Genomic DNA, 23,954 nt, shown 5'->3' with positions numbered 1-23,954 from the left:
AATAAAATTAAGTGAAATTACGAATTTTTTTTTTTTTTTTTTTCGCGTTTAACCGGTGTCTAAGTTGTTTTCTTTGATAATTATTTTCGACAGAAAGGGAGCAACGTGGAAAAAACCTTTTCTTTGCTTAATTATTTTGCTGGAATGGGAGATTATAGCTGACTCAATTAAACGTCGTGTGGATCTGTTATGTATGTGTTTAAGGAAAGTTGCTTTGTTAAAATCAAAATGGTGGTCGTTTTCCATGATGTGACAAAATATGGCGTTGAGTGTATTGTTGTTTTTTACATCTCTTTTGTGTTCATATATTCTTTTATTTAAATTACGTTGAGTTTCTCCTACGTATATTTTTCCACAATCAAGGCAGGGTATGGAATATATTCCGGCTTTGGTGTTAATGTTGGTGTTAGTTATAATTTTACGTGTTAGATCCCTAATTGTTAAAGAGTTTAGTTTTGTTATTTGAATGCCTGTCTTATTTAGGTTCTTATATATTGTGTCGTTGTTTTTATTAGTTGGTAATGTTAATTGTCTGTTGTGTATCTGGCTATTTAAGGAATGTTCTCGGTTTCGGTAAATTTTTAGTGCTTTTCTTTTTGTATTTGCCAAAAAATGTTGAGGGTATTGCAAGTTCATGAATGTACGTTCGATATACTCAAATTCTTCCACGATGTATTCTTCACTACATATTCTCAGGGCCCTAAGAAAAAATCCTATTAGAATACCTCTTTTTACTTTATCATCGTGATGAGAGTAAAAGTGTATGTAATCATTTTTATTCGTGACTTTCCGATGGACTTTAAAACTTAGATGATCATTGTTATTTATGATGTTGATGTCCAGAAAAGGTATGGAGTTGTTATTTTCTCTTTCATACGTATAATTAATAGTGGGTTCAATCTTGTTTAATTTATCAGTGATATTCTCTATTTTGGAAGATATAGGGAGAAAAATTAAAATATCATCAATATATCTATAGTAGGAGGTACCCTTGGGCAATTTATATTTCATGGGTCCGGTTTCGATGAATTCTAAAAATAGACATGCCAAAACCCCACTTAGAGGGTTACTCATGGGCAGTCCAAATTTTTGTTTATAGCAGAGTCCATCGAATGTGAAATATGTCATGTCAATGCATATACTTATAATTTTAATTATATTATCTATCGGCAAAGGTAATTTAATTTTTATTTTATTTAAGTGTTTTGAAAGAAGGTTGAGACATTTCTTGGTAGGGATATTGGTGTATAAAGATTCTATATCGAGACTATTCATGGTTTTATTTTTCATATCTATGTTTTTTATCTTATTAAGAAGGTCGCCAGAGTTTCTTATATGGGAATTGCTAATTGTGCCCAATAATGGCGTTAGGAGTTTTGTGATCGCTCGTGCTATCTTATGGGTGGCACTGCCAATGCCAGAGATGATTGGGCGTATTGGATTATTATTTTTATGTGTTTTGGGTAAACCATATAAGGTCGGGATTTTAGGATGGTATTCTATATAGGTAGTCCATATTTTATCATTATGTATTAATTATGAAAAAACTACCTCCGAAATAATACATAAAGAAATTGACAAATTTAACAAATCTTACAAGAAATTAATCCCGACATTATAGCAATTCCCATATAAGAAACTCTGGCGACCTTCTTAATAAGATAAAAAACATAGATATGAAAAATAAAACCATGAATAGTCTCGATATAGAATCTTTATACACCAATATCCCTACCAAGAAATGTCTCAACCTTCTTTCAAAACACTTAAATAAAATAAAAATTAAATTACCTTTGCCGATAGATAATATAATTAAAATTATAAGTATATGCATTGACATGACATATTTCACATTCGATGGACTCTGCTATAAACAAAAATTTGGACTGCCCATGAGTAACCCTCTAAGTGGGGTTTTGGCATGTCTATTTTTAGAATTCATCGAAACCGGACCCATGAAATATAAATTGCCCAAGGGTACCTCCTACTATAGATATATTGATGATATTTTAATTTTTCTCCCTATATCTTCCAAAATAGAGAATATCACTGATAAATTAAACAAGATTGAACCCACTATTAATTATACGTATGAAAGAGAAAATAACAACTCCATACCTTTTCTGGACATCAACATCATAAATAACAATGATCATCTAAGTTTTAAAGTCCATCGGAAAGTCACGAATAAAAATGATTACATACACTTTTACTCTCATCACGATGATAAAGTAAAAAGAGGTATTCTAATAGGATTTTTTCTTAGGGCCCTGAGAATATGTAGTGAAGAATACATCGTGGAAGAATTTGAGTATATCGAACGTACATTCATGAACTTGCAATACCCTCAACATTTTTTGGCAAATACAAAAAGAAAAGCACTAAAAATTTACCGAAACCGAGAACATTCCTTAAATAGCCAGATACACAACAGACAATTAACATTACCAACTAATAAAAACAACGACACAATATATAAGAACCTAAATAAGACAGGCATTCAAATAACAAAACTAAACTCTTTAACAATTAGGGATCTAACACGTAAAATTATAACTAACACCAACATTAACACCAAAGCCGGAATATATTCCATACCCTGCCTTGATTGTGGAAAAATATACGTAGGAGAAACTCAACGTAATTTAAATAAAAGAATATATGAACACAAAAGAGATGTAAAAAACAACAATACACTCAACGCCATATTTTGTCACATCATGGAAAACGACCACCATTTTGATTTTAACAAAGCAACTTTCCTTAAACACATACATAACAGATCCACACGACGTTTAATTGAGTCAGCTATAATCTCCCATTCCAGCAAAATAATTAAGCAAAGAAAAGGTTTTTTCCACGTTGCTCCCTTTCTGTCGAAAATAATTATCAAAGAAAACAACTTAGACACCGGTTAAACGCGAAAAAAAAAAAAAAAAATTCGTAATTTCACTTAATTTTATTTTTATTTTACTTATTTACTGTATTTTATCATTATCTATTTTTAGACTCCATTTTATCACCTCCTATTCTTATTTTTAGATACCATCTTTTAAGTTACTGCGCTATTTTATCCCAATTCCATTATTTCTAATTTAAAAAAAAAACAAAAAAAAAAAAAAACGATTCTTTCGTAATCTCGTGTCATTTTATTTATTTAATCTATTACCGCTATATTTCCAAACACAATTTTTAATCTCTACGATATTTTATCTTTTAGACGTAATCCACTACACTAGTTTACTCTAATTAGTTCTTCTCTCATAAAATGTATATACATGTATATATGACATCTAATTTACATAAGGAAAACACGCTGCTCTCCCCCATCATTATATATAGCCCCAATCCTCCGACTCTCTCGTCAATGACCATCCCTCTTGAAGAAGCCCGCATAAATCGGGCGAAACGTTGAGTATCCAGGTCCTTCCACCTCCATTTTATTTCATATCGTCGGATTTAATCCAGCTCAACAATCATATATATATATACATACAAGATAGATAGCTATATATACACATAGATAGACAGATATAATAGATTCTCTCGTGTCTTTCGACGTAAGTTGTCATACAACAATTAAGTTTTCCGAAGTCCACGGAGACAACTTTTAGTCGCGTGTAAGCGACTCTATAAGTCACTCGGTCGGTCGGTCCGTCTGTCGGTCTGTCCGTAACAATGTTGTGCTTGGCCTTTTTGATTAAGATCAAAGGTCTGTAGTTAATAGATACTGTTCTTAGCTTTTTAAGCTTTTCTTGGCCTTCGGGCCGGGATCAAAGTGTAGTATCTGTTCCGGCAGATACTGCAAGCTATGACTAGCAAAGACCAGATGTGGGGGCAACCCCACATGCCTGACCTTTAACCAGCTCCCATTTCCCACCTCTCGGGAGCTGGTCCCCTTTTCCCTTCCCACTCCCTTCACTCCTCACATTAAAAATTGGCCTTGTGCCTAATTTGCTCGGTGGGGGAGCAAATAAATACCATCTGTTCTCTGATACATACACAGCGATAGGCAGTCGTGTTCTGGCGACACATTCTCGTGCCCGGAGAGCTTGTTGGGTAGCGTTCTGTCCGCACCCCCACTTTGTCTGTCTTTCTCTGCTCTCCCCCCTCCCCCACGGGGGGGGATCCGAGCTGATAATTTACGACCTTCCCGCGAGGGAGGGTCGGAAACACTTTCTCTCTTCCCTCCACTAACCTCCCACTCCCTCTCTCAGTTCTATCTCCCCTCTTGCCGCCTTTGGCGCCACTTCTTTTTGGCGCCAAAGTCGGCTCCCAATTTGGACGCCGACTCCACGTCACTCATTTTGGTGAATTATACAGAAGAGAGAGAGCTTTTTTCAAAAATGGACACCCCCAGCCCGGGGACCACCAATACAGATACCCCCAGCCAGGAGGCTACCACAAGAAAAACTGCTCCCCAAGAGGACGGCTCCCCAACAGGGGAAGCAAAAAGCAACGGGGCATACCGCCCGGACACGAAACCGAAGGACGCCCCCCAGAAGGGAGAAAACTCACCAGCAGCTCCCCAAGAGGGCGACTCCCCACAAAGGGGAGAAAAAACAATGTTGGACAGGGCATCCCGCTCTGACAACAAAAATCAAGAGGCAGTAGCCCCAAAGGACGATAAGAGAGACAGTGCTCCCCAGGAGGGCTACTGCCCCAAAAGGGGAGCAAATCAAGAAAACGAGGGGGCATACAGCCTAAACCTCCCCAAAACAAAAGGGGCAAAAGCTCCCAAGGACAATGCTCCCCAGGAGGCCGACTCCCCAAAAAGGGAAGTATTTCCTGGAAGAAGTATAGAGCAGGGAGAGTCGGTCCCAAAGGAAAGCGGAAAGGGAAATGCCCCTCAAAATAGCAACCCTTCCGCCAAGGAACAGCAAAAACAGTCCAACCTCACCAAAGATCCAACACCAACAAGAGGGTTGGCATGGGGGAAGACTGTAGAGAAGCAACTGTCCCCTCAAGAGTATAAAGACTTGTACTTGACCAAGTACAGACAATACATAGAGGGGGCAGAAATTAAACCAGTGCCAGGCGCTTGGGAGGCAATCGAAGACAGAGTGCTCTCCCTCATCATCTCGGATATGCCGGAAAACCGCCTCCTAGGGATGAAAAAGGAAGACATGGCAGGGCTCCTACATAAGCTAAATATCCCGGTATTATACCTGTACCAGAGGAGCTACGCCATGTGGGACATCCTCCTACCCACCAAGGAAGATGCAGAGAGACTCTCCCTCCAAGAAATAAAGCATGGGAGAGTCAAACTAACACCTGAATACCAGGGCAAGAGAAGGACTCGGGTGCAGGTATTTAATGTGCCAACCCAAATACCTGCGGAAGTATTAGGATGCCTCTTCAGCCAGTACGGTGAGGTAGAACAGGTGACCCCAATACGGTCAAAAACTGGGACTCACCTGGGCTGCTACACAATAGCAATGAGGCTGAAGAGGAAAGGTTTTCAGGCAATACCACCGCTGCTGACATACAAAGACGCCAGCATAACGGTAGTGGTGGAGGGCCGTCGTCCACACTGTTGGTTCTGCCAAAAGCAGGGCCACATGGCTAGGAGTTGCCCCCAAAGGGTAACCCCTAATCCAATAACCCAAAAGGCGGTCACATCCACTGAGACAACGCCCGCACCAAAACAGGCGGCAACAACCCCTGCAACTGCAGCACCAACCCCAGCTCCAAGGAAAACTCAAACCACCCAGGAGGCCAAGGGGGAAGAATGGAGCACGGTAGTGAGACAAAAGCGGAAACACTTAATCCCTTCTGCCACCGTCCCACCACCAACCCAAAAATCGAGGCAGGAGCCTCTGCAAATGCAGAAACAACAACAGCCACCGCAGCCAATGCCGCGGAAACAACTGCAGCAGCAACTACTGCAACAGCAAAATCAGCAAGTGCAGCAGAAGCAGCAGCAGCAACGACACCAGCGAGAGCAGCAACAACAAAAACAGCTGCAGCAGCAAATAGAGGAGCAGACACAACCAACGGTCCCCACACCAATCGAGACGGGGATCAAGCGGAGAAAAGACTGCTCCTCTGAGGATGAATCCGCAAGTGAGAGGGAGAGGAACTCAACCTCACCTCTCCCCGGTTCATTCGAAAGAATGAAAAAGAAAAACAAAAGAAGAAAAGAGGAAGAAAAGGTGGCCCCCACTCCCTGTGAACATACACCACCCCTAACAACAAAATCCACTTCCACCCCCAAACCACACACTGCAACAACACCAGACACCGCACCAACACCAGACACCGCACTAACACCAGACACCGCACCAACACGAGACACCACACCAACACCAGACACCGCACCAACACCAACACCAGACACCGCACCAACACCAAACACTGCACCAACACCAACACCAACACCAGGCACCACACAAACACCCGTCCCCACACCAAGGCAAACTGAGCCACTACCCCAAAAAGAAAATGAAAAGAATGAACCGAGGGAGAGGAGAGACTCCTCTGCCTCTTGCAGACCAAAGGTCCTTGCCCCTGAGGAACTATGTTATGTAGACCCTCTATCTGTGGCCACAGACATTTCCCATCGGCAGAGGAAAAACTTAAAACCTCTGCTCGATTACAAACAGATAGAGGGGAAAGATGTAAATATCCCCTCAAATTTCCCGGACGCCCCACTCCTAATAACCTTTGTCAGAACTCCAGAGGCCTGCAAGACCAACTTGTGGACAAGGCTGCAGGCCGCTGAAGGGGCGTTTCCGGGAATTGAACTGGTTAAAAAAAATGACCCTTCTCTTGATGAACTGTCAAAACAATGCAAGGGAAGGGTCCCAGTGTTGGTCCATCCGTCACTCTATAGGGCCCTTAAATTGACCTACCCTTTGGATGTCGGCGGCATTGTGAGAGAAGGTCAGGACATGAAAAACCTGACCACCTTGAGCATTGCACACAACGTCGGTGTCCTTTCCCCGGCTGACTTCGGAGCTGAGTGTAACACACCTTAAGGTAGGTACCATGGCTTTGAATTTGGCTAGTCTGAATGCGAGGGGCTTGAGATCATCGGGCCGGGCAGCTCGCCTCCGGCACGACCTCTTGTCCCTGGGAGTGGATGTCGCTGCGATTCAGGAGACGCATTTCGTTTCCTCTGTGGACTGTCAGGTGCTGGCCCGAGACTTTGAGGTTTTCTCAGCATATGGCAGCCCGCGGGGGAAGGGAGTTTCCGTGCTGGTTAAACGTACCCTGTCGGCGACGGTCGACGTTGTCCATAGAGATGCAGTGGGTAGGCTGGTTGTGGCCGATGTTGCCGTAAAAGATTCTGTGTTTCGGGTGATTGCGGTTCATGCGCCCAGCACCGCTCGTGAGAGGGTCTCATTCTTCAGTCAGCTTGACGCGTTTGTAGATTGTCGGAAGCGGGTAGTGCTAATGGGGGATTGGAATTCCATCTTAGACCCCGACATAGATAAGGTAGGAGGCGGAGCTAGAGGATCGGAGAGGTGCGAGTCCAGCCTGGCTGATCTGATGGCTAGATGCGGTCTGGTCGACAGGTTTCGGGTCGAGCATCCAGGGCGGGAGATGTGGACGTGGACCAATAGTGTTTCCTCCTATCCAAATACTTATTTGGACAGGATGTTAGTTAGGAGAGGCGAAGTAGACTTCTTATCTTGTCCCACGTTCACTTGGCTAGGCCAGACGGACCATAAATTAGTTATGGCCCGGCTGAAGCTAGGAAATAGGCCTAAGTTAGCGGGGTACTGGAAGTTAAACACCTCCCTTCTGGAGAGACAAGACTTCCAAGATCAGTTAAGAGAATTGATTAAAAAGGCACTAGTGGGGGCGGTTACCGGGAGTAAGTGGTGGTTAGGTCTCAAAGCCAAGATCAGAAGCTTCTCCGTCAAGTATGCCCAGCGCCTCGCACTAGATAAGGCCAAGACGAAGAAGAAGCTAGAGCAGAAACTAGCCCAGGCTACCGGGGAGGGTGATAGGGTTAGTCAGGAACTAGCTAAGCAGGACCTTCTACGCGAGACTAGCGAGCGTTACGAAGGCCAAGTAGTTAGAGCTAGGCTTAGAAAGATAGGCAACGAAGCAGTCAATTCTGATGCAGACGTGCGCCGTGAGGTTTCTAGGCGTGGCTCGGACAAATATATTGCAAAAATCAAACATCCGAATGGACGCATCCTGGAATCGACTCGGGAGATCTGCGAGGGGTTTCGAGAACATTTCGAGGAGCGTTTTACGCAGCAGCCCGATCTTCCGGTCCTTGAGTTTAGCGACTATTTGGCCGACTCTCCCCGCCTCGAGGCGGCTAGAGCGGCTGGTTGCGAGGGCCGGGTGACGGAGCAGGAGGTCTTTACTGCGCTGAAGCAGGTCAGCTGTGACAGATCGCCAGGACTTGATGGTCTGCCATACGAACTGTACTTGAGGCTGTCGCCCATGTTTCTGCCTCTTCTGACGGATATGTTCAACCATTGGTTTGCTCAGGGATCCATCCCAGGGCAGGTGACCAAGGGAGTGATCACATTGCTGAAGAAAGGTGACGGGCATGGAGGGGAAGAGTTAGATGACTACAGGCCCATAACTCTGCTAAACACAGAGTTGAAGATTTTGGCCAAGGTCCTGTCGAATCGGCTGCAGGTTGTTATCGACGAGTTGGTTGAACCAGAACAGAACTACGCTGTGAAGGGGAGATCGATTCAGAACAACTTGCACCTGATCCGCATGATCCTAGAGGGGGGAATAGATGACGACACAGAAGCCGCGCTGATAAACTTAGATCAGTCCAAAGCTTTCGATAGGGTCGACCATCGTTTCCTGGCATCTGTCTTAGAGGCCGCCGGTTTTAAACCGGACTTTTGCAAGTGGATCTCCATAATGTATCGACAGCCCATGGCTGTCGTGCAAGTGAACGGAAAGCGCTCGAAACCCTTTGTTATCTCTCGGTCGGTTCGTCAGGGTTGTCCGCTGTCGCCCCTGCTTTATGTCCTGGCTTTGGAGCCTCTTCTCCGCAAGCTGAGACATGGGGAGGCAAATTCGGCCCTGCGCGGAATGGCTCTGCCTGGCGGCTCAGCTGCCAAGGTATCCGCGTTCGCCGATGATGTCACGATCTTCGTGTCGGGCTTCAGAGACATTGAGGTCGTGTCAGAGGCACTCACACAGTACGAAAGAATTACAGGGGCCAAGATAAACCGCAACAAGTCGGTAGGACTGCGGTTGGGCGCATGGAGTGGCAACGCAAACCTCCCTGCGCCCTTCAGCTGGACAGATGGCCCGGTCCGGATCCTCGGCGTGTGGTTCGGACCGGGTCTCCAGCTTGACAAGAATTGGTTGGAGGTACGGTCAAAGGTGGAGGCTGCAGTCAATTCGTGGCTTCCTAGGAAACTTTCCTTAAAGGGTAGAGCTGAGGCGTGCGCCACTTACGTCTTTCCTCTCATCCTTTACCGACTGGCCGTACTTCCCCTGCCTGCACAACACCTAAAAGCTCTTGTCGAACTCTTGTCCTCGCTCCTTTGGGACAGAGGAAGACACTGGGTGAGCAGACAGGTCTGTATTCAACGTCCGTGTGAGGGAGGCTTGGGAATGCCGGACTTGAAGTGCCATCGAGATGCTGAGAGGCTGGCCTTCCTGAGCCACTATATGCAGGAGGACCAACCGTGGCACCCCGTGGTTACTGCCGCCTTCCCCGACCTCGTTCTCGACCCTTCCATCGAGAGCCGTCGCAGGCCGCGGGGAGAATCTGCCTACATGAAAGAGTGCCGAGCCGCGCTAAAACGACTACCAAGGTCCAGTGACCTTGTGACTGCTACCCGTAGGGAACTCCACAGGGATCTAGTGAGGGAGGCCGCTGACGACCCGCTATGCGCGCGTTTGGGGTGGCAGCAGAGTGAGATCCGCTCCGCGTGGAGCTGGGCGCCAGGTTCGAGTCATCTGAACAATTCGGAGTTCTCTCTGACCTGGCGATTGGCCCGAAATGCACTTCCACTCAACAACATACAATGCAGTTCTGGGTTTCTGGAGTCGCCCGATTGTCCCCGTTGTGGGACAACGGCTGTGGAAACTACGGATCACGCTTTCTTTGATTGCCGCGAACTCCGCCAGTACTGGTCGTATGTCAGTGGGGTGACGGCTCGCATCGATCCTGAGCATCCTCGCCCAATTACTGTATCCAATGTTGTGGACAACGTGAGGCCGCCGTGGGACCGGGAAAGACAAATGGTCTACGTTACGATTCTGGCCGTGGCGAGAATGGTGATTTGGACGTCGCGTCTGCAAGGTTGCCGGGGGGTGTTGTCTTTTTCTGATCAAGATCTGATCGCGTTCTTTAAACACCAACTACGGGTGAAGATCAGATGTGATAGAAGAAGGCTGCATCGCGCGGCATTTGACAGAAGATGGATACATGTGGCAAGTCTGTGTGTACGAAGAGGAGCCAAATTCGAATACGTGTTCCCCGCCTAGGTGTGGAACGCGCAGTTCTGTAAAGTTAAATTAAACAAGTAGTCTCTCAGCTAGCTGAGTGTGTGTTCCATCCCTCCCCGATTAGGAAGCCTCCAAGATCCCCATCCCCTCTTACCTGCAATTTTTGTTTTTCACCCCTTCCTCTAAATTTTACCCATCTTGGAGAAAAAGAAATACAAACTAACCTCCATCCCTTACCCACAAAATTTTCTTTTCTCCATTCACCCCCATCTAGAGGGCATCCCCACCTAGAGACTGACCCGCAGAAGCGAGGTTCCTTTTACAAACCTAGTGGAACGGGCAGTCTATCAACTAGACGGGGTTGGGAGGGTCCTACTAATCACCTTTTGTTTTTTCTTCCCCCTCCCTCGACACAAATGAATTATTGTTACCATTTTATTGTTATCTTTTTTGTTTTTACACGTCAATAAAAAATGTTTTAAAAATTGGGAGTTACTAGGACGTCCCCCAAGATGAAAGGGTGAATGCGGTATTATGGTGAAAGAAGATACTAGCTGGGAGAAACTTTTGACTTTGTTTAGTTCTGGAGCGACAAGGATGACCAACGACCCCCAAAATCCCCCCTTTTGAGTTGGCCATGTGCCTAAGTTTTTTGTTCACCGTTAATTTTACTGTATTTTTTTAACATGAATAAAAGATTTAATATCTCAAAGTGTAGTATCTGTTCTCTCAGTTACTAAACTTTCCACCACCGGGCTTTCGGGCTAGGTTAAGGTGTTTTCATACTAACTTTCGTTAGCAAGGACCGACCCCCTCCTTTGGGGAGTCAGGACCTAAAGGACCGACTCCACATTTGTGGGAGCTTGGACCCGGAAACCGATCCCCTTTTTTGGGAGACTGGAATCTCGGGACCAACACCACTATCGCTGGTAGTTGAGACCTTCTTTTTTTTCATTTGTTGTTTTTGCATGTTGTTTTTTCTTCGTTTCGGTCTCACTTCTCGAGACTGGGATGGTCTAATTTCTCAACACTTAATTGCCTGAGCAGCACTCTGACCTGCCAGGCCCAAACTTTGTCTATCTTCGCTGCTCTCCCAGTGGATCGAGCAGACAGGGTTCTCTTTCTCGCTTCCGTTGGGGTAAGTTAGTGGGTAGGGTGACGTGGGGTAGGGCGGGTGCTTCGTTTCTGCTTCCCTCTGTGGGCAGGGATGCCTATCCCCTCTCTCTCTTAATTGCGACGCGGCACTCTGACCCGCTAGCACCCACTGCGTCTTTCTTCTCTGCTCTCCCCCCTCGCGGGGGGATCTGAGCTGCTAACCCGACATCCCCGTGAGGGGAAGTCAAAAACTCTAATTTCTTCAAAGTCCGCTCCTCCCCCTCCTCCCCCTCCATTCCCCTGGGTTTTCTTTTCCCCCACTACACTTTGGTCCGCGCCAGCGGCCAGTGCAACCGCCACGATGCCAGGCAGGAGGGGTACGTCACCCCAAATGCGCAGCATCTCAACTGCGAACGACTCCCTATGTGAGGGAGCTGATGCATCTCCCGGCGAGACGGCGCCAGGAAACAAGGTAGGGCCCCGGCGCGCGGCGACCTTGGAAGAAAGCGGGAGGGTAGGGCCGCAGCCCGCGGCGACCCCCCGAAAAGCACCTGCAACCGCTCCCCACGAGGGCAACCCAGCGGAAAAAGCTGCCGTTAAGTCACTAGCTGGGGAAAGTGCAGAACCCAGCCAACCAGCTGCACCCCAGGACGGCAGAACCAAGGGAGGAAGACCGGGGAACCCATCCCCCGCTCCCCCAAAGGGCGACTCCCCAACAGAAAAGGAGGAAAACAGCACCGCGGACCAAACCGAGGCGCTGGATGAAGATGTAATAGCCTCCATCTGCTCACTATTCGGCGGGGAAGACAGTGATTGGCCCCCCAACACTCCCCAAGAGGACCAAATACGGAAAAAGGGTGACTCTCCGGCCAGTGGTAACAAAAGCAAGCTGGAAGGAGAGACACCCTTGACAGTACCCACCAAGGCTCCAGCTGGGAATACGGCACCAGAAGGGGAGACACCTCCATCCCCCAAGGGGACAGCCACCCAGCAAAGGAAGAAAATAAGAAAGGGGAGCGGCCCGGAAAGTAAACCAAGCCAGGACGAAACAACGCCAAAAACACAATGGCCTACTTTGCCTGGTAACGGGCCAGTTCCGAAACCAAAAAGGCCCATAACAGGGGAGATCCCCACAACACCAGCTACGCCCCCCAACCCGAGTCCAGCTGACACCCACCAGGATGGAGGACCGGCATGGGGCCCCAAAGAGCAGCAAGGGAAGTTGACGCCCGAAGACTACAGAGCACTCTTCGACTCCACTTACAAAGAGTATACCCAGGGGAACAACATCCAACCCCTCCCGGGTCAAGTGGAAGTTCTGGAGAAAAGAGTGCTCTCGCTGATAACTTCAGACACCAAGACAAGGGGTCTGACGGGCGTCAACAAGGACACCATGATGAACGTGTTGCTGGAACAGAACATTCCCGCCAACTACATCTGTAGAAGGAGTTACGCACAGTGGGATGTTCTGCTCCCCACCTCCGAAGACGCAGTCAGGCTGTCCAGGACCTGCCATCAGAGCAGGAACATAAAGCTCCAACCCATCTATATGAACAAGAGGAGAGAAAATGTTTCTGCTCTAAACGTCCCCTGCTATATGGAGGCCAAACAACTGGGGGCTATCCTAAGCCAGTATGGAGACGTAGAGGAAGTCACCCCGGTCCGCGGATTAAGAAACATCATGACCGGGGACTACAAAGTACAGATGGTCCTGGACAAGGCTGGATTCTACGCCATCCCAGCCACACTCAAGTTCGGAGAGTGGACACTCTCCCTTATAGTGGAAGGGAGGAGGCCTCATTGCTGGCTGTGCACACAACAAGGGCATATGGCGAAGGACTGTCCAAAGAGGAATGGAGGGAAGAAGCCCACAAAAGCGGCGGGAACAAGCGTGACAACAAATCAAGCCGCTGCTCCCGCGCCGGCCGCAAATCCTCCAGAGGCACCGACAGGCTGGGTGACGGTCGTAAAGAAAGGCAAGATCAACAAACAGCCATCCTTGCAGACAGTCACCCAAGACCAAGAACAACCGAAGAGCGAGACGGAGAAAATGGACACACAGACACCCTCCTCCTCAAACAAGAGGAAACTACCAGAATCTGAGGAGGAGGCCGCGTCAGAGGCAGAGGAAGAGACAACAACAGTCTCTATGGCCCTGAGCGCAACAGAGATCAGGAGGGCCAGGAGGAGGAAAAGCCGCAAGACACGCGCAAACCCTCCTACCCCCACTGAGACTGAGAAGGACTCCCTCGCAACAACAACACAGGATGAGCCCCCTGTGATCCCAACACCCCAGCAACCCGAACAACCTTCCCCCTCTCCTATAAAGGCCCCAAGAAACTCTTCCCGCCCCTCATCCCGTGACAGGAGCCAAAAAGAAGAAAACGAGCAGGCTACCCCCTCCCCAAGCGCTCAGCCTCCCCATCAACCAAAAGAGGTCCCCTCCCCCACTCCAAAAGTCCGCACTGAACGGACCAAAAAGCTCCCCTTCCTGCCAGGAAGCAGGATTTGTGAAACAGACCCTCTCCAACCGGCTCCGGACCTTAAAGGACAACAGAAGGTCCGGTACAATAAACTCAAAAACTTTGAAAAAGTCGGTGGAGACCTAGTAACAGACCCCACTAAATTCAAGGACGCTCCCTTGTTGACCACTTTCGTTAGGGTCAACAAGGACGGTAGGACTGGAGGAATGTGGGCAATGATTAAGGCAGCGAAGAATGCGATCCCAGGCCAGCAGCTGGTGGATAGGGACCATCCTTCACTGACCAACATTTTCTTTAAATGTGAGGGTAGAATCCCCATGTATGTACACCCATCGCTATACAGGGCACTCAAACTAACCTTCCCCCTGGACGTGGGGGGCGTGGCCAAGGATGGATCACCTTCATCGGATTTACTTACCGGCAGCCTTGGCCAGGCCTGCCATGTCCTCACTGCCCAGGATTTCAGACCCGTCTGTGACAGTGCTTGAGGTGAGTGATCATGTCTTTGAACTTGGCTACATTGAATGTGAGGGGCATCAGGTGTCGAAGCAAGGCCTCGCGCGTTGTGAGAGACTTGGTGTCCCTCAAGGTAGATATTGCCGCTATCCAGGAGACCCACTTTGTTTGTGACGCGGATTGTCAGGTGCTGGTAAACGATTACGATGTCTACTCAGCATATGGCAATACCTATAGTCGTGGAATCTCCTTGCTAGTGAGTCGCACCCTGTCAGCGTCGGTGAATGTTGTTCACGCAGGCGAGGACGGGCGGGCGCTTGTTGTTGATGTTGCTGTTAATTGTAGTGTTTTTCGGATTGTTGCTGTTTATGCTCCCAATGCTGCTGTAGAGAGGGCAACCTTTTTTCGACGGTTGGAGGGCTTCTTAGTGGATCCGGAACGGTTAGTTTTAATGGGGGATTGGAATGCAATCCTTGATCCCAAAATAGATAAGGTCGGGGGGACTAGCGGGTCGGCGTGGTGTGACAGCAGTCTGTCTGACCTGATGGCCTCGTGCGATCTCGTCGACAGATTTCGTCTGGATCATCCGGGGCGGGAGATGTGGACGTGGCATCCTGTAGTGCCTTCCCATCCAAGCACTTACTTGGATCGGATGTTAGTTAGAAGAGGCGATGTAGACTTCCTATCTTGCCCCACGTTCCACTTGCTAGGACACTCGGACCATAAACTTGTTATGGCCCGTTTGAACTTAAGTGCTAGGCCTAAACTGGCCGGATACTGGAAGTTCAACAGCACCTTGTTGGAGCTGGAGGACTACCGGTTGAAGGTCACTGAACTAATTCAGCGGGCTTTAGTGGGGGCGGTTACAGGGAGTAAGTGGTGGGTTAGTCTCAAGGCCAAAATTAGGCGCTTCTCTGTCCAGTATAGCCAACGCCTCACGATAGATAAGGCTAAGGCAAAGAAGCGTTTAGAGGATAAGCTGACCCGGGCGGTGGAGGGGGGGACCCCCTAGAGTTAGCACTAGCTAAACAAGATCTCAACCGCTTGGCTAGCGAGCGGTATGAAGGTCAAGTAGTTAGGGCTAGGTTAAACAAAGTTTCTAACGAGGCTGTGAATGTTGACGCTGTTGAGCGTAAGGCTGCTTTAAGGCGCGGTTCGGATGGGTACATTCGTAAAGTACATAACCTGGAAGGACACCCCTTAGTATCGACTCGGGAGATCTGCGAGGGGTTTCGGGAGCATCTATCGGTGCGCTTCACCCAACTACCCGGACTCAGGGTTGATGAGTTTGGCAGCTATTTGGCTGACTCGCCCCGCCTCACGGCGGCTCGGGCGGCTAGCTGTGATGGTCTTATTACTGAACATGAGGTCATTACTGCGTTGAAGCAGGTCGGCTATAACAAATCCCCGGGGCTTGATGGTTTACCCTACGAGTTTTACTTGAGGCTGTCGCCCATGTTGGTCCCTATTCTGAAGGATATGTTCAACCATTGGTTTGCCCAGGGTTCCATCCCTGGACAGGTGACCAAGGGTGTGATCACATTGCTGAGGAAAGGTCAACGGCATGGTGGGAGGGAAAACTTTGATGATTTTAGGCCCTTGACTCTGCTAAACACAGAGTTAAAGATTTTGGCAAAGATTCTTGCGAATCGCTTGCAGGTTGTCATCACTGACTTGATCGAACCGGACCAGACTTATGCTGTGAAGGGGAGATCGATTCAAGACAATTTGCACTTGATACGCTCGATCATAGAGGGGACAGAAGACGACGCCGAAGCCGCGCTGATCAGTTTGGATCAGTCCAAGGCATTCGATAGGGTCGACCATCGGTTCCTAGGATCTGTGCTAGAGGCCGCCGGATTTAATCCGGACTTCCGCAAGTGGATCTTTGTTCTGTATGACAGGCCGACGGTAGCGGTGCAGATCAACGGTAAGCTGTCGGAGTCATTCGCTGTCTCTCGGTCGGTGCGACAGGGTTGTCCGCTGTCGCCTCTGTTGTACGTCCTGGCGTTGGAACCCCTCCTTCGCAAGTTAAGGGACGAGGCGGCTACACCAGTCCTGCGCGGAATAGCTCTCCCTGGAGGCACACGAGCCAGGGTTTCCGCGTTCGCCGATGACGTCACCGTGTTCGTGTCTTGCCTCACGGACGTTCAAGCGGTGGTCGAGGCGCTCGCTCGATACGAAGAAGTAACAGGGGCCATCTTCAACCGTAGCAAGTCTGTTGGCCTGCGGTTGGGGGCCTGGACCGGGGTAAACTCGCTTCCAGGTATTTTCAGCTGGACCGATGGACCGGTCCGCATTCTCGGTGTCTGGTTTGGACCGGGACTTCAGCTGGAAAAGAATTGGTCGGAAGTACAGTCTAAGGTCAAATCGTCAGTAAAGACTTGGATTGGAAGGAAATTGTCCTTGAAGGGTCGGGCGGAGGCGTGTGCTACATACGTCTTTCCGCTCATCCTTTACCGTTTGTCTGTACTTCCTCTCCCTGCAGAACGACTAACCCGCTTACAAGGGCGCCTCGATTCACTTTTGTGGAACGAGGGTAAGCATTATGTCTGCAGAGAGGTCTGTGTTCAAAATCCGAGCGAGGGAGGCCTGGGTCAGCCCAGTCTCTTGTGTCATAGAAATGCCGAGAGATTGGCTTTCCTGGGTCGTTCGCTTGAAGGAGACGCTCCTTGGGTCCCTGTGGTTGAGAACTCGTTTCCCAATCTCAAACCCAACCCTTCGGTAGAAGGTCGTCGTAGACCGAAGGGGGAGTCCAAGTTCTTCTCCGAATGCCGAACCGCTCTTAGAGCTTTGCCGGGGACCAATGTCCTCGATCAGCCAAGGAAGAGACTGTATCGGGATTTAGTGGAGGGGACCGCGAAGGATCCACTTTGTAGGCGGATGGGATGGTCGATGGAGGTTGTCCGTTCTCAATGGCGTTGGGCGCCGGGACGGGAGATTCTGAATAACTCGGAATTCTCCCTGACTTGGCGACTGGTCCGAAATGCGCTGCCCCTCTTCGACGTACTTTTCCGGTATAAAGAACATACCAGTCGCTTCTGTCCGTGCTGTGACGAATGCGAGCCCGAAACAATCGAGCACGCGTTTTTTAGTTGCAGCCGGATACAGCCCCTATTAAAGTACGTCGAGGGGGTAACAGCTCGCATCGATGCCGAGTGTCTGCTCGATCTCGACGTAGGAACTTTTGTGTACAACATGGAGCCGCCGTTCCCCAGGGAGGAAAGTTTGGTTTTCCTGGCGATCCTAGCAGTAGCGCGCATGACCATTTGGATCGCGCGCCTCAAGTTGGTCCACGAAGGGACATCTGTTCCTGATCGGGATCTGATCGTTTACTTTAAACATTTGCTTAAAGTAAAGATCAGATGCGATTGGAAGAGGTTGCCTAGAGTGGAATTTGACAAGAGGTGGGTGCACAGCACTAGTTTGTGCATCCGTCGAGGAGCCAAGTTTCAATACGTGTTCCCTCCTTAGGCATGGCATGGGCGGTGCTGGGTCCTACGGAACCCATCCCGCCTAGGTTAGCATTATAAGTTCAGTAAAGTAACTCTTGACTGGTGGTACAAATGAGATCCTGTTCCTGATTTTATTTTTTGGTATTAGAGAACCTCTGAGTCTGCCCAACCCCCCTGCTCCTCATCTTTATTTTCTGATGCCCCCGGTCATCCCCCTACTCAGAGGTCACCTTCCTACCCCCTCCATCCGTTGCTTTATTTTCTCCCACCTCCATTAAGGCGACTTCCCCAAACCCCATTAGGGATTCTCTGCTTGTTTTCGGTTCCCCGGAAAACAGTGGGGGATCTAGCCACATAGAATAGTACAGGGGGGTCTTACTAACAACACATTAGTAGTTTTTTCCTTATTTTTGAAATGAACATTTTCATTAGTTTTTTCCCACTCCACGAATATTTTATGCCAATTAATTCAAGAACTCTTTCTAATGAAATCGAACTTTATTTTCTTACACATACACACACACAAAAAAAAAAAAAAAAAAAAAAATGCACACACAACATACAGAAATGAATATACAAATTGTACATAGTTAAATTTTACATTGAACGCTGGGGTTATTAGTTAGATTAGGATCCACAGAGTGATTGAGGTATTTTGGTAAATGTTGCCAGTCAAGAGTAAGACTTCAAAGTCTCATCTGTTACGTAGTCAAAAAGACCCTGTACCCTCCCCCTCCCAATTTCTTGTAGGGCCTTGTGCCTAATTTTGTTGAATTGAATTTTTTGTACGTTTTTTATGTTTAATTTTTTCTTTCTCAATAAAATATATAAACAAGATCAAAGTGTAGTATCTGTTCCGGCAGATACTGCACTTAAGATAATTTGTACCAGTCAATGGAGGGGAAACCCTCTATACTGGGACAATTATTATTTTTGGTAACCAGAGTGACCCCTTTTAGGGGAGCTGGTTTTTACCTCACATTAAAAACGGCCTTGTGCCTAATTTGCTCAGTGGGGGAGCAAATAAATACCATCTGTTCCGGCAGATGCTGCACTTAAGATGGTTTGTACCAGTCAATGGAGGGGAAACCCTCTATACTGGGACAATTATTATTTTTGGTAACCAGAGTGACCCCTTTTAGGGGAGCTGGTTTTTACCTCACATTAAAAACGGCCTTGTGCCTAATTTGCTCAGTGGGGGAGCAAATAAATACCATCTGTTCCGGCAGATACTTCGGGACAAGATCAAAGTGTAGTATCTGTTCCGGCAGATACTGCAAGCAAAGACCATATGTGTGGGCAACCTCACATATAAGACCTTGGTCAATGTAGGGGCAACCCTTCATACCAATTGTCATTATCCAACTCCCCTACTCCCCGGGGAGTTGGTCCCCATTTCCCTTCATTCCTCACATTAAAAATCGGCCTTGTGCCTAATTTGCTCAGTGGGGGAGCAAATAAATACCATCTGTTCCGGCAGATACTGCACTTAAGATAATTTGTACCAGTCAATGGAGGGGAAACCCTCTATACTGGGACAATCGCCTGGGTAATACCTAGGAGGTCAACCCTCCCAGGCCTTGCCACCGGGCTTTCCGGTGGGGCAAGTTTATTGCTTGCTGCCTGAGGCGCCCTGACCGGGGAATGCCGACGGGGTTACTCAGGCAATTTTTAAAATTGCAGGAGTGCCCCTCCTTTAGGGGAGCCTGCGGGGTCCCCACTTTCCGGCCTTGTGCCACATTTTGCTGAGGTGGGCAGCAAATAAATATCAACCCTCTATACTGGGACAATCGCCTGGGTAATACCTAGGAGGTCCACCCTCCCAGGCCTTGCCACCGGGCTTTCCGGTGGGGCAAGTTTATTGCTTGCTGCCTGAGGCGCCCTGACCGGGGAATGCCGATGGGGTTACTCAGGCAATTTTTAAAATTGCAGGAGTGCCCCTTCTTTAGGGGAGCCTGCGGGGTTCCCACTTTCCGGCCTTGTGCCACATTTTGCTGAGGTGGGCAGCAAATAAATATCAACCCTTCATACCAATTGTCACTATCCAGCTCCCCTAATCCCCGGGGAGTTGGTCTCCATTTCCCCTTCACTCCTCACATTAAAAATCGGCCTTGTGCCTAATTTGCTCGGTGGGGGAGCAAATAAATACCATCTGTTCCGGCAGATACTGCAAGCAAAGACCATATGTGGGGGCAACCCCACATATAAGACCTTGGTCAATGTAGGGGCAACCAATTGTCACTATCCAGCTCCCCTACTCCCCGGGGAGTTGGTCCCCATTTCCCCTTCACTCCTCACATTAAAAATCGGCCTTGTGCCTAATTTGCTCGGTGGGGGAGCAAATAAATACCATCTGTTCCGGCAGATGCTGCACTTAAGATAATTTGTACCAGTCACACGACTTTCTCGGCCCTCGTGACAAGATCACAGTGTAGTATCTGTTCTCTGATACATACACAGCGATAGGCAGTGTTGTTCTGGCGACACATTCTCGTGCCCGGCGAGCTTGTTGGGTAGCGTTCTGTACGCACCCCCACTTGGTCTGTCTTTCTCTGCTCTCCCCCCTCACGGGGGGATCCGAGCTGATAATTTACGACCTTCCCGCGAGGGAGGGTCGGAAACACTTTCTCTCTTCCCTCCACTAACTTCCCACTCCCTCTCTCAGTTCTATCTCCCCTCTTGCCGCCTTTGGCGCCACTTCTTTTTGGCGCCAAAGTCGGCTCCCACTTTGGACGCCGACTCCACGTCACTCATTTTGGTGAATTATACAGGGAAGAGAGAGCTTTTTTCAAAAATGGACACCCCCAGCCCGGGGACCACCAATACCGATACCCCCAGCCAGGGGGCTACCACAAGAAAAACTGCTCCCCAAGAGGACGACTCCCCAACAAGGGAAGCAAAAAGCAACGGGGCATACCGCCCGGACACTAAACCAAAGGACGCCCCTCAGAAAGGAGAAAACTCACCAGCAGCTCCCCAAGAGGGCGACTCCCCACAAAGGGGAGGAAAAACAATGTTGGACGGGGCATCCCGTTCCGACAACAAAAATCAAGAGGCAGTAGCCCCAAAGGACGATAAGGGAGACAGTGCTCCCCAAGAGGGCGACTCCCCACAAAGGGGAGAAAAAACAATGTTGGACAGGGCATCCCGCTCTGACAACAAAAATCAAGAGGCAGTAGCCCCAAAGGACGATAAGAGAGACAGTGCTCCCCAGGAGGGCTACTGCCCCAAAAGGGGAGCAAATCAAGAAAACGAGGGGGCATACAGCCTAAACCTCCCCAAAACAAAAGGGGCAAAAGCTCCCAAGGACAATAAAGAGGACAATGCTCCCCAGGAGGCCGACTCCCCAAAAAGGGAAGTACTTCCTGGAAGAAGTATAGAGCAGGGAGAGTCGGTCCCAAAGGAAAGCGGAAAGGAAAATGCGCCTCAAAATAGCAACCCTTCCGCCAAGGAACAGCAAAAACAGTCCAACCTCACCAAAGATCCAACACCAACAAGAGGGTCGGCATGGGGGAAGACTGTAGAGAAGCAACTGTCCCCTCAAGAGTATAGAGACTTGTACTTGACCAAGTACAGACAATACATAGAGGGGGCAGAAATTAAACCAGTGCCAGGCGCTTGGGAGGCAATCGAAGACAGAGTGCTCTCCCTCATCATCTCGGATATGCCGGAAAACCGCCTCCTAGGGATGAAAAAGGAAGACATGGCAGATCTCCTACACAAGCTAAACATCCCGGTATTATACCTGTACCAGAGGAGCTACGCCATGTGGGACATCCTCCTACCCACCAAGGAAGATGCGGAGAGACTCTCCCTACAGGAAATTAAGTATGGGAGAACAAAACTAAAGCCCGAATACCAGGGCAGGACAAGGACCCGGGTGCAGGTATTCAATGTACCTATGCAAATATCAGCAGAAATCCTGGGATCCTTCTTCACACAGTTCGGCGAAGTGGAAAAAATAACCCCAGTGCGGTCGAAAACCGGCATGCACTTGGGCAGCTACACTGTGGCCATGAGGCTAAAGAAAGAAGGCTTCCAGGCGATACCAGCACAGCTGACATTTAAGGAGGCAACTATGACAGTAGTAGTGGAGGGGCGTCGTCCGCACTGCTGGTTCTGCCAAAAACAGGGTCACATGGCCAAGAGCTGCCCTCAAAGGTCAACTCCTACTCAAGTGACACTAAAGGCGGTCCCAACCTCTGAGACAGCACCAGTGTCCAAACAGGCTGTCACAACTCCTGCAACCAGAGCACCAACCCCAGCACCGAGGAAACCCAAAACTGTGCAGGAGCCCAAAGGGGAGGAATGGATCACGGTAATGAGGCGGAAACGGAAGCCCACAATCCCATCTGCCACCGTCCCACAACCAACTCAACAACCGAGGCAGCAACAACAACAGCAGCCTCCACAACAGCCGCAGCAACAGCCATGGCAGCAGACACAGCAGCAGCAGCCAAACCAGCCGTTGAACCAGCCGCAGCAACAACATCAGCTGCCGCGGCCAATTCCACAACCAATGCCACGAAAACAGCAGCAACAACAAAAACAGCAGCAGCAGCAACAGCCAAAACAGCAGCAACAAAAACGGCTGCAGCAACCAGAAAAGCAACAGCATCAACCGGAGAAACAACAATTAGAGGAGCAGCAACAACCAACGGTCCCCACACCAATTGAGACGGGGATCAAGCGAAGAAAACACTGCTCCTCTGAGGATGAATCTGCTAGTGAGAGGGAGAGGAACTCAACCTCACCACTCCCCGGTTCATTCAAAAGAATAAAAAAGAAAAGGAAAGGGGAAGAAAAGGCAGCCCCCACTCCCTCTGAGCATACACCACCTTTAACAACAACACAACCCACTTCTACCCCCATACCACATACTGCACCAACACTAGACACCGCACTAACACCAACACCAACATCAGACACCGCACCAACACCAGACACTGCACCAACACCAGACACTGCACCAACACCAACACCAGACACCGCACCAACACCAGACACCGCACCAACACCAACACCAGACATCACACCAACACCAGACACCGCACCAACACCAACACCAGACACCACACAGACACTCGTCCCCACACCAATGCAAATTGAGCCGCCATCCCAGAAAGAAAAGAATGAACCCGGGAGGGGGAGAGACCCTTCAGATTCTCCCACTTACGGACTCACTCCAACAGGGACTCTCGCCCTCGAAACGAGAGAGGAACTTTGTTCTGTAGACCCCCTGTCTGTGGCAATGGGTGTACCTCACCGGCAGAGAAAAAATTTAAAACCTCTGCTGGACTGCCAACAGATAGGGGGAAAAGACGTTAATGTCCCCTCTAATTTCCCGGACGCCCCACGGCTAACAACTTTCGTCAGGCTTCCTGAGGCCTGCAAAACCAACGTGTGGACAATGCTGGAAGCCGCTGAAGGGGCTGGTCCGGGAATTGAACTGATTAGGAAAAATGACCCTTCCCTTGAGGAACTCGCAAAACAATGCAAGGGAAGGGTCCCAGTGTTGGTCCATCCGTCACTCTATAGGGCCCTTAAATTGACTTACCCTTTGGATGTCGGCGGCATTGTGAGAGAAGGTCAGGACATGAAAAACCTGACCACCTTGAGCATTGCACACAACGTCGGTGTCCTTTCCCCGGCTGACTTCGGAGCTGAGTGTAACACACCTTAAGGTAGGTACCATGGCTTTGAATTTGGCTAGTCTGAATGCGAGGGGCTTGAGATCATCGGGCCGGGCGGCTCGCCTCCGGCACGACCTCTTGTCCCTGGGAGTGGATGTCGCTGCGATTCAGGAGACGCATTTCGTTTCCTCTGTGGACTGTCAGGTGCTGGCCCGAGACTTTGAGGTTTTCTCAGCATATGGCAGCCCGCGGGGGAAGGGAGTTTCCGTGCTGGTTAAACGTACCCTGTCGGCGACGGTCGACGTTGTCCATAGAGATGCAGTGGGTAGGCTGGTTGTGGCCGATGTTGCCGTAAAAGATTCTGTGTTTCGGGTGATTGCGGTTCATGCGCCCAGCACCGCTCGTGAGAGGGTCTCATTCTTCAGTCAGCTTGACGCGTTTGT

Source organism: Euprymna scolopes, chromosome 4, assembly GCF_053919585.1.
Source record: "Euprymna scolopes isolate OS-2025 chromosome 4, ASM5391958v1, whole genome shotgun sequence".
Classification (NCBI taxonomy): Eukaryota; Metazoa; Mollusca; class Cephalopoda; order Sepiida; family Sepiolidae; genus Euprymna; species Euprymna scolopes.
The sequence above is the reverse complement of the archived record's forward strand: the minus strand, read 5'-3'. Positions refer to the sequence as shown.